This window comes from Zingiber officinale, chromosome 6A, assembly GCF_018446385.1.
Source record: "Zingiber officinale cultivar Zhangliang chromosome 6A, Zo_v1.1, whole genome shotgun sequence".
NCBI classification, from domain to species: Eukaryota; Viridiplantae; Streptophyta; class Magnoliopsida; order Zingiberales; family Zingiberaceae; genus Zingiber; species Zingiber officinale.
Window position 1 is genome coordinate 37,298,702 of NC_055997.1, and position 11,441 is coordinate 37,310,142.

General features: G+C 36.8%; 1 non-coding gene across 1 annotated transcript; it reads left to right on the forward strand.

Moving 5' to 3' along the window:
* Nucleotides 1-2,620: 2,620 nt before the first annotated feature.
* Nucleotides 2,621-2,726, forward strand: LOC121998818. The gene has a single exon (XR_006116610.1). It is a non-coding gene; the product is annotated as a small nucleolar RNA R71 (small nucleolar RNA).
* Nucleotides 2,727-11,441: the final 8,715 nt, after the last annotated feature.

Consider the following 11,441-nt stretch of genomic DNA (forward strand, 5'->3'; position numbering starts at 1 on the left):
AGAAACTTACTTGCCACACACTTAGTTCATAGTTGTCGTGAGTGGAATCAAAGGCGTGCTCAATCTCAAGAGAAGCTAAGCAGTCATTTCCCCAATAACCTAACTCGGTCTCAAAAGGGTGACTTGCTAGATTCCACTCACGACAACTATTTTTTATATCCCTTATTCACTTTTTTCTATTTTTTTCATAAGTATTTGCATTGTGCAAATCCTATTCACAAATGTACTTTTAGCACAAATGTTGGGATCTTTTGATTTTTCCAAATGAGCTTACATGATTTGAGCCTCATCCAATAACCAAAATGAAGTTTGAGAAATCACCATGGAAACCAAGTACTAAACAAACAAGATGAATCATGACTATTTCAATGATATCAACCATCCAAGCTCAAGTATAGTGAAGTGAAGGTAAGATCCTTAAGGTCAAGGCAAAACTAAAACTCATTTCCATATGATACTTAGCATATTTCATGCTACCCAAGATAGAGAAAAGAGGTACATTAAGCTTACTACTAGCATCATTTAAACATCATGAACCTAGATAATGAACGTGCTAACATTTTCACTTAAAGACAAGAAAGCATATAAGTGAAGTTTGATGTTCTCAAGATGTATGCCACGAAAAATTCAAAGCAAAATGCAAGACATAAGCAAAAACAAAAACAAACAAAGCAATTCAAATGCATCTAATGCATCCTCCCAGACTTCAACTTTTCATTGTCCCAATGAAAACTAAAAATGTAATGTGAAGGAGATTTATGAAGTTTAGAGAAGTTACCAAGTGATGAGCTCCATATGATTGACATTCATGTTTTTAAAGATACTCCTCTATCCAATGCTCACATTCCTCCATAACTTTGAAATCTACAAAAATAAAATAAATAAGAAAATTTTAGTAGAGGGTACATTTTTATTATAAAGAAATGAAACTAGAAAAAACTAAAGACATGAATGAAAACAAGGAAAATGAACTTGGGTTGCCTCCCAAGAAGCGCTTGTTTAAGGTCATTAGCTCAACCACCTCATTAGATTCATCTAAATCTCGCTCTTGGAGGAGTAAGATATTTTAGAACCCTCCTACCAGGGGTTCTTATTATGGAGAGAGCTTTCATCAATGGAGCTACAAAGTAAAGTATAACTCTCTCCATCTTCATCTTCTTAAAAGTTTTTTCAGGTGGTCGAAGACGGTTCAGATTAAACTTTCCATCATCAGCCCAAGTGAAATCTACACATGCAAAGAAAGTACAAATCTCCCACAAACATATTAGATAAGATAGAGTCATAACCATATTAAGATAAGCATAATAAGAAATAAAAACTCAATCACATCCAAAAAGTCAATGATAGGTACCTCTATAAAATTTTCCAAAAGATCACAAGAAGTATTATCCTTGCTTTGCTGAGAGATACCTGATATTTCTAAACATATGGATGTGACTTCCTCTGAATCAAATGATGGTTCTGGCTCTGGCTCAGGTGTTGGTGATATCAAAGATGGTGATTCTTGAGACTCAACCATATCTAAATGAGTCCCTACACATTAGTCCACAACATGCTCAATCCTTACAACTCTTACAACATCTAAGGATTTTGTGGACAAAGGAGGTGATTCTTGAGATGTTGCTTCCACAACACAACTCCCTACACATTGTTCCATATCAACATCATCAACACAAACATTAAAAAACAAACCAACATCAATATCCTCAATAGGAGAAGCAACTATAGGAGGATCAATAACTTCACTTGCAGTTTTAAGTTGATCTACCACATCACATTCATCATCTGAAATTCAATTTCACTATTTCCAATAAAAGCTGGAGGTAGATCTAAAAACTCGTTATCCATTGCATTATCATCACAATCCTCATCTGAAGAGTCTTCATCTTTATACACACTATGAAATCTACACTCAACCTTACCAGTATCACAGAATTTTTTAAAGTCATTCTTCTCATTGACCCCCACTAACCTTTGTGGAAAAGGAACCCTTAGCGAAGGTCTTGGGGAAGGTACTTCTAACTTCCCATATTCCCTTTTAGCTTGTGGAGGAGATTCAACTTGCTTATCTAGTGTTGGTATGATCAATCCTTGAGGAAAAGGTACTTGTGGCACTTGGGAACCTCTTGGAATAATGGAACTGAGTTCATGAGGTTTTCTATTGTTCTTCTCCTCAATTCTAAACATATCCTTCTTCAGAAATTCTTCATGATTCTTGCCACTTCTCAACTTAAGATCATTATCATTTGCACTAGATCTTGTCTGCAAAGGAGGGGAATCTTCTTTAAACCATTTTGAAACAATACTTTCAATCTTTGCCCCCAAATGTTTGAACTCCTCATTCTGTGACTTGTGAATTTCAACATTCTTGTATGGTTGAACTGCATTTTGTTTGACAGGCTCTCTTGTATTTATGGCTTTCACTTCTTGAATATTTAAGGGAGATTCCATCCAACTTTTGCTCGACCATCCATGGAGGTTCAATGCCACTTGATCAATTAATATATAAACTTCTTCTATACTTTTGTCCATAAAAGAACCTCCAGCTGATGAATCTAACAAATACTTATCTGAAAAAGAAATTCCCCTATAGAATATGTGTAAAATCAGCCATTTCTACAAACCATGATGAGGGCACTGTCTTTGGAGACTCTTGAATCTGTCCCATGCTTCAAATAATGATTCTTCATATGTCTGAGCAAAATTCGTAATGCAATTCCTCCTATAAATTGTCCTACTTGGAGGAAAAAAATGATTCAGAAATTGTTTCTCCAATTGTTCTCAATTTGTGATGCTTTGAGGACGGAGAGAATATAACCAAGTCCTTGCTTTATCCTCGATATTGAAAGGAAATGCCATTAATCGAACTGCATCCGCTAAGACACCCTCACAGTTCACCATATCACAAAGCTCTAGAAATGTCTCAATGGGAAGATAAGGACTTTCTGATGCTTTCCTCCAAATTTGTGACATTGTATCATGAAAATTAACTCTGGGTCTAGTTGAAAACTTTCTGCTTCAATATGAGGCTGCACAATGGGAGATAAAAATCTTGCAGAAATGGGTGCAGAGAAATCTCTTAAGGCCCTGCTTGACATGTTAGTACTCATGGATATTCAAGAAAAAAATATTAGAAGAAAAAAAAATTTGAAGAATCAAAGACAAGAAATAAAATGCAATATGAAAAGCAAGAAAGAAAACACAGAATTTAAATTGCAAGAAAGAAAGTGCATAATGAAAACAAGAAAGAAAAGACAAAAGGAAAAAGAAAAATGTCTAGAATAATTCATATGCTAATCAACTAATGTTAATCGAAAACAGAGTTAACAAGAAGTATTAACAAGAAGTAGAAAGATATACAAGATGAAAACAGAATTCTAAAGATTAGTCACAACTATGCTAATGAAAAGAAAAGAAAGGTTATGTTTACTCTAACCCAATTGATAATCTCTAATGTTATAGTGCAGTTCCCGGCAATGACGCCAAAAACTTGTTCACATTCCGCAAGTGTATGGAAATGTCGTAAGTAATAATAAAAGATATCGTATCCACAGGGACTGGAATAACCACTAAAGATTTATCAATGTGAATTAGCTAAATGACTAATCAATTGATTTTCAAAATCTAAATGCAACTATGCAAAAGAAAACATAGAGATGAAAGAATAACAAACAAGAATAAGGGCTTTGATAAAAGTGATGTTCTAGGAGTTTTGGTTTCTTTGTAAGGTTCTTCAACGTAAATGATCTACCAAATCTTATTCCTCAATTGTCCATCATTTGTAGAGAGTTTCCGGTTCTCTTGCAATAGACAATCGGCCTAGGACTTAAATATATCTAAATGTGATTAATTAGGAATAAACCCTATGTTGTCCTTACACGGGCTTGCCTAGCACGTGTGTCCCTTGGATAATCAACATAAGAATTCATCACTTCTCAACCTCATTAAGATATAAAGATTAATGCATACAATCTATCCTACCCTCTTGAATAACCTAATTTCTCCTTCAAGATTACCCCTCAAACGTCCTTACACGGGCTTGTTCCTGTCACGAACGTCTCTCGAAAAATTGAATGAGAAACAATCTCTACAATATCCACAATATATTCAAACATTCAACCAAACATGGTAATTAGGTCCAAACACAACAATCCACACAAGATCAAATGGATACAAATAGGGCAAAATCATAGAAATAGGAAATTGGCAAATCCACAAGAGTTTTACATCAAATCATCCTTACAATTACTTCCTCCATCCTAGAACAAAGAAATCTACTCTATAGAATGAGGAAAGAAATTCGAAGAGAAGAAAATTACAAGCATTCTTAATCCCAAATCCAAGAAAAGGAAGAAAGAAAGCTTATCTATGATGAAGAACCATCTCCGGATCCAATCCATAATCTTGGAGTCGAAACGTTGAAGATCCGCCCTTAGATCGCCAAAAAATCCCTCCAAGAAGTTGGAGGAACGCCCCAAATCTTGATTCCCCCCAAAAGGGAGAAGAGCCCCCTTGAATTCATGAAGGAGGCCTTATATAGAGGGGAGGTTTGGGCGCCACACGTCCCCGAGGCACGGCCGTGTGAGGTTTACATGGCCAAGGCCACTCCCTTTTCTGCCTACCTTACATGGTCGTGTGTGATACACGGCCGTGACATGCTTCTTTCACAACTCCCTTTGCATGGTCGTGTGATCTACACAGCTTGCACTGCCTCTGCCTCTAGAAACCTCGCACGACCGTGTGGCGCACACGACCAGGACCTTCTTGGTCTCTGGAAACCTTGCACGATCGTGTGGTGTACACGATTGAGGCTTCTTTTGGCTTCAAATCTTGGCACGGTCGTGTGAGGTTCACACGGTCAATGCCACTTCCTTTTCTGCTGCAACCACACAGCCAAGGATCTCCACACGGCCTGGGCAACCCCCCATGGCAGGGTCGTGTGAGGTTCAGGTACAACGCCTTCCTCTCTAGCTTCGCTTGGAGATTTGGCCTCAAACATGAATCCTTCACCAAATTCGACCTCTATATACAGAAAATGCTTAAAAGCATATCTCCTAACAAAAAGAGTAAATATGTTAAAAGGAAAGCTGGAAGTACGAAAATGCATAGATAAAGCATGCTCAAAGTATGTGAATATGCATCCAAACATGCTTAAAAGTGTATATAATCAAGCCAACATACAAAGCATTTAGGAAAAAAGAGATTCAAAACACTATCAAAATGAAGTTTTAATCAAGGAATATGTTCCAGCCTTTATATGAAAGAAATCAAGCATAAAACGACACTAAAAAGCCTCCCCATAGATCCCACCATGGGGGAAGACATGGGTCGTGATAGTTTCTAAACTACTCTATGAACCACAAGTAAAATGACTATAGCTTTCGGTTCATTTTGATCCATAGGTTGTACCACATATCAAATGTTAGATAATTGCAACACCTACAACTTTGATTCAGGGTTCAACCTGAGAAAACTAGATTTAATGGTCAAAAAAACCTATTTTAGTAGAGCCATGTAAATCTGGCAAATCTGCTCTATCCAACCCAAACTACAGATTAAACTATGAAGGGTCATAACTTTCGGCTCGGTTGGAGGTAGGATTTGAACCACTATTAATTGAAGATATACAAGTTTGCTTAAGGGTCCAACCCAAGAAAACTGGATCTAAGGAGTAAAATATCAATTTTGGCTAAGCCCAACAAATGAGGCATATTTGGAAACTACGAGGGAGGTATAAAAGGGTCAAGCAAACCTTTCCTTAATTCATCTTGGATCAGGGGACTTCATCCCCCTCCTTGAGAGAGGGTTTTCCCTCTTGGGAAAATCCTAGAGCTACTATTCAAGGAGCCATCATGATGATCAGTCCACCATGGAACGAGGAATTCATGTGAAGACATCGGGAATGCATTGATAAGCATTCTCTTTTCTTTTCTTTTCTTTCTAATTTGAGTTGTACCTTGCTATTTTCTATGTTTTGTGGTAGTATTTCTTTCTCTGTGGAGTGACCCTTTGAATTCTAGGATGTAGAGAGTAACTATGATATGATTTTGATGTATAAATTATGTATTTAATCATTTCCCTATTCTATGATATGTTTATGTCTTATTCTTATTTGATTGAATGTGTGTGATGTGTGTGCAATTGGATGTTGGGGTTTGGTCACTATGAAAGAGAAATGCTCTAGATTGTATGACCATTAGTCTTCAAATGACAGGGGATAACCTTTTAAGCAGACATTTTAGAGTCATTACCTTGAAGAAGGGCTAATTCTTTACAAGGGATAGCTAACTATTGATTAATGGGTTGTATGACCTTTGGTCCTCTCATGATAGGGGGTAACCTTTTTAAGCAGACTTTCTAGTGTTACCCCTTTACTTAATAACATTGAAATTGACACTCCGATACTACCTTTACAAGATCGTATTGGTAATTTGGTAAGAATCTCTACAAGTATGTAAATAGGAAAGTGAACAATACTTGGGGACATCAACTAGCATTATAGTGAGATCAAAATCCTAGAATCATTCCCCCTAATTCCAACTTCTCCCTTTGACCATTTGCCTTCTCTTTACTCCTTCTGCTCTAGACCCTCACTTAAACCTTCTCTCTCTCAACTCACTCTCAATCTTTTGTTCTCATGACCAAACACAACTCCGATCTTCTAGATAACTAGCTTTACAAACTTAAATAGTGCTTAATTAATAGTTCCTATGGATTCAATATTTTATTACTTGACAACAAAATCATGCACTTACGATTTCCTACATCACTACCTTCTCTCCATTTTCCATCTGGAAGTTCGTTAATTGATTTTAAAGGATGCCCCATCCTGCTAGCTTAACCTCCAATATTCTTTTATGAAGCTCAAGAAACTTCTCCTAGAGTTCTTTGGTAGAGTTATAGATGTCAATCTGGTTGACTTCTTGGGACAGTAGTATGCTCAGCAGATGGAACTCTATTTTACCGTTGGCCACAAAGTCAACCTATTGTTTTTTGTTCTATTGATGCTCTTATATTTCTTCTCCATTCTCATCATTACGTGCTTTAAAACCATATTTGATTGTTAGAAATATATCAAAATTTATTTTAAAAAATATCTCCATACAACGCTTCCAAAGAGAGAATTCCCCCTCGAACTTCGGTTGGTGAATGCTTGATTCAGCCATTTTCTTGTTACTTCAGTTGACGTTCAGTTTTTCTAAAGAGGTTGGGATCTAATACCACTCGTTAGATCGGGTGGATCGGTTAGAGGGGTAAATAGCCTACATTTTAAAAATTGACTTTTCTTGCTACTTCTTAGTAAGGACACACTTAGTTAAAAAATAAATAATAAAAGCATAAAGTAAGAGATAGAGGGTTATTTGATTACAACATAGGTGGTTATTAATCCAAGGCAAGTAGAGGCACTAACAAACTCCTTCTTCGACAATGTCGGTGGTGGAAAAACCCTTTACAACAGTTAAAAGCTTAGAAATGAAGTACAAAATGAGTACAAAGAGTGTTGTTGAACTCCTAGCTATGGGTGCTATTTATAGCCCTCTGGGCAAAAGTTACCATTGCTGATGAGACATTGGAGGTGCCTCCAATGACATCCAGGGCACCTCCAATAAGCTAGAATGTCATCCGCATCACAACGGCTCCTTAACAGTTCTGTGTCATTGGAGGTGTCTATAGAGGCACCTTACGTCTCATTTGTGACAACTTATCTATTGTGCATCTGAGGTGACTCCTGTAACACCCGTAAATTTCCTCTAGTCCAAAAGAGCAAGAAGAAATAGAAGAAGAAAAAAGAAAAAAATATATATTCATAAATGGCCCGGACTAGAATTTGAACCCTAGTCCTTTACAACAGTTATAAGCTTAGAAATGAAGTACAGAATGAGTACAAGGAGTGTTGTTGAACTCCTAGCTATGGGTGCTATTTAGCCCTCTGGGCCAAAGTTATCATTACTGATGTGACATTGGAGGTGCCTCCAATGACATCCAGGGCACCTCCAATGAGATAGTGTTGGTTAGTCCTAAGAAAACGTACCGGTTCCACTGTACAAAAATTTTTTTGCACGTGTCAAACCTTTCCTTAAATAACCTATTGTGTTCTTTAGAAGTTAAATTAGGAATCGCAGACGGAACTTAACATCATTGATTCCAAATTTAACTTATCTGTTCTTAATGATTCAGATTTGAATCGAAAGCGGAACTTAACACTATTGATTCAAATCTACCTAAGTTATTAATTCCATAAATATTAATTTCCAAAATTGGCTTCCAGGACTGCGTGGCGAGGCACATGGCCATCTTGGATATGGGAGCAACCACCACCACCTAGGCAAAGCCTTTTAAGGAAAGCTAATATTTATTTCCTTAAATAACCCTAGGTTAACCAAAAGGAGCAATCGAATCACAAATTTGAAAAAGTAGAAAACACAAAATCGAAAAATAAATTTGATAAACTAGATCTAATTGCCTCTTGTTTTTAGAATTCATACAAAGAAAAATAACTAGTATGAAGCGGAAGAAAAATACTAGTTATACCTTCTCTTTGTAAGTTAATGGCCTCGAGATCTTCTGCCGTATTCCTCGCCTCTCCTTGGACGTCGTGTGGGCGACGATCCTCCAAGATGAACACCACCCAAAAGAGTCCTTCCTCTTCCTCTAGAATTCAGCCACCACCACCACCAAGGAGAAGAGAGCAAAGGGAAAGGGAGAAGGGAGAGGGCCGGCCACCAAGGGATCTCCAAGCAAGAGAATAAGAGTTGTATCCCATGAAGCCCCCTCACCCCTTCTTTTATATTACTTACCCAAGGCAAATAAGGAAAAACCTTTTACAAAAAATAAAATCATCCAAGAGTTTTTCCTTTTCCCTTTTTATTTTTCCTTTTCTTTCCTCTTGATTGAATCAATCACCAATCAATGGTTGTGATCAATCCTATTTGGTTTAGGATTAAGCTTGGTCGGCCCCTTGCTTGGGCACCAAGCAAGGTGGTCAGCCACCATATTTAGGAAAGGAATAATAATTTTTTTTAAAAATTTACAAGAGAAAAAACTCTTATAAAATTTTACAAGCTCTCTTTCCTAAAGTAGGAGTTAAAAAAGGAAAGTTTCTAAAAATTAAAACCATGTTTTAAATTTAAAAACTCTCTTCTAAAATTTCCTTTTTTAACATGATGATAGAAAATTTTAATTTTAAAACTTATCTCCCTTTTTTTCTTAAACCATGAGGATGGTTAAAAAAGAAAAAGTTTTAAAACTTTTAAAACTCTCTATTAAAACATGTGGCCTAATTCAAATAAGGAAAATTTTAAAAATTAAAATATCTCTTTTAAAACTTATAGTTTTCTACAAAGAGAAGATTTTAAAAAATTCAAAACACCCCTCCTATTTGAATTAATCTTGGCCGGCCCCTACAAGCTTGGTCACCAAGCAATAGGGTCGGCCCCTATAAGAGGATGTGGTCGGCCATTGCTTGGTCACCAAGCAATGGTCCGGCCCCCTTCTTGGACACCAAGAAGAGCCTTACATTTGGATGGACTTGAGGCTATAATGAGGCTACGATAGGGACCTAGAGGAGAAATTGGTTTTGGCCTTCCGATGAGCTTGAGTATCCCGTGTTCGCCCCGAACACGCAACTCAAGCTCATCGATAATAAGTCATTCCACTAGAGAGCTATTATCACACTACCGCACCAATCCCAAATTACATTATGGGCTCCTTCTTATCATGAGTGTGTTAGTCTCCCTGTGTTTAAGATTACGAATGTCCACTAATTAAGTAAGTTACTGACAACTCACTTAATTAATATCTAGCTCCAAGAGTAGTACCACTCAACTTTATTGTCATGTCGGAATAGGCCCACCTGCAGGGTTTAACATGGCAATCCTTATGAGCTCCTCTTGGGGACATTCTCAACCTAGATAACTAGGACACAGATTCCTTCTATAATCAACAATAGACACTATAAGTAATATCATTTCCCAACTTATCGGGCATATTGATTTATCGAGCTAAACCTCACCCTTTGATAAATCAAATAAATAAATATTAAATATATGTGCTTGTTATTATATTAGGATTAAGAGCACACACTTCCATAATAACTAAGGTCTAGTTTTTTTACTAAGTCAGTACAAAAAGAACTTACCTAAATGATCCTACTCAATACACTTAAAGTGTATCAGTGTAATTTATTAGTCAAGATAAACTAATACTTAATTACACTACGACTATTCTGATGATTTGTTCCTTTCCATCTTAGTCATGAGCAACTTGTTTATAATTTATAGAGAACCGACAACATGATCTTCTGAGTGTGACACCACACTCCATGTTATCTAGTATATAAATTAATTGAATAATTACATTTAACAAATAAATGCAGATATTGACCAATGTGATTCTTTTATTTCAACAAATAGACGTTTACAAAAGCTAGGCTTTTAGTATACACTCTAACAGATAGAATGTCATCCGCATCACAACGGCTCCTCAACAGGTCTGTGTCATTGGAGGCGCATGTAGAGGTGCCTTAAGACTCATTTGCGACAACTAATCTATTGTGCATCTGAGGTGACTCCTGTAACACCCGTAAATTTCCTCTAGTCCAAAAGATCAAAAAGAAATAGAAGAAGAGAAAAGAAATAAAAATATATTCATAAATGGCCCGAGCTAGGATTTGAATCCTAGACCTTTGATTTAAGATTGATTTAAGTAGCCATTAGGTGGTGGTAAAACATCACATTGGAAATAGGAAACTATCCATTATATGTTAATGTTAGGAGAAAAGATGCCTCAACTTTCACTTACTATAAAAGGGAATGGAAGAGATCAAAACTTAAAAATCTTTTTCTTTCCTCTTTTCCTTTAGCCGAAATTTCTCCCTCCTCCTTTCAATTTTTGGCCAAGAACCTTAGGATTCCATCCTTTGAAGCTTTTCAAGAGGAGAATCTAAGAGGAGGGTGTCCTTCCGGGAATTAGTACGCGGGTGAAGAGAAATCCGGAGGCCAAGGCATACAAGGGAGGCTTATTCTCCAAAACCTTAGTGGTATAATTGTAAGAAATAGCGAAAGAATGTAAGTACTACTTACCTGCAGTATAAGTTGTTTCGATAATACATGCGGTGTTATGGTTTTTAAGCTTGGAAGGAAGAAACATGTTGGGTTATGTTAATGCATGGTAAGGAAGATATGTGTTATGATTGTATGATGTCCTCCTAAGTTTTGGGATTAAGAGCATGTTTAGAGTACCTTGAATCGCTTCCCATTTAGGTTGGGGCTAAGAAGCATAATCAAGTACTCTAAAGTGCTTCCCTATAAGTAAGGGGGAATTGAGCACACATAATGTGCTTGTTTAAATGACAAGTAGGTGCAAGTATAAGAAAGTTGTAACGCCCCGTCCCTCCTGCTAAGGCGACGGGGGTTACTTTAACATACATACCTACTTACTAC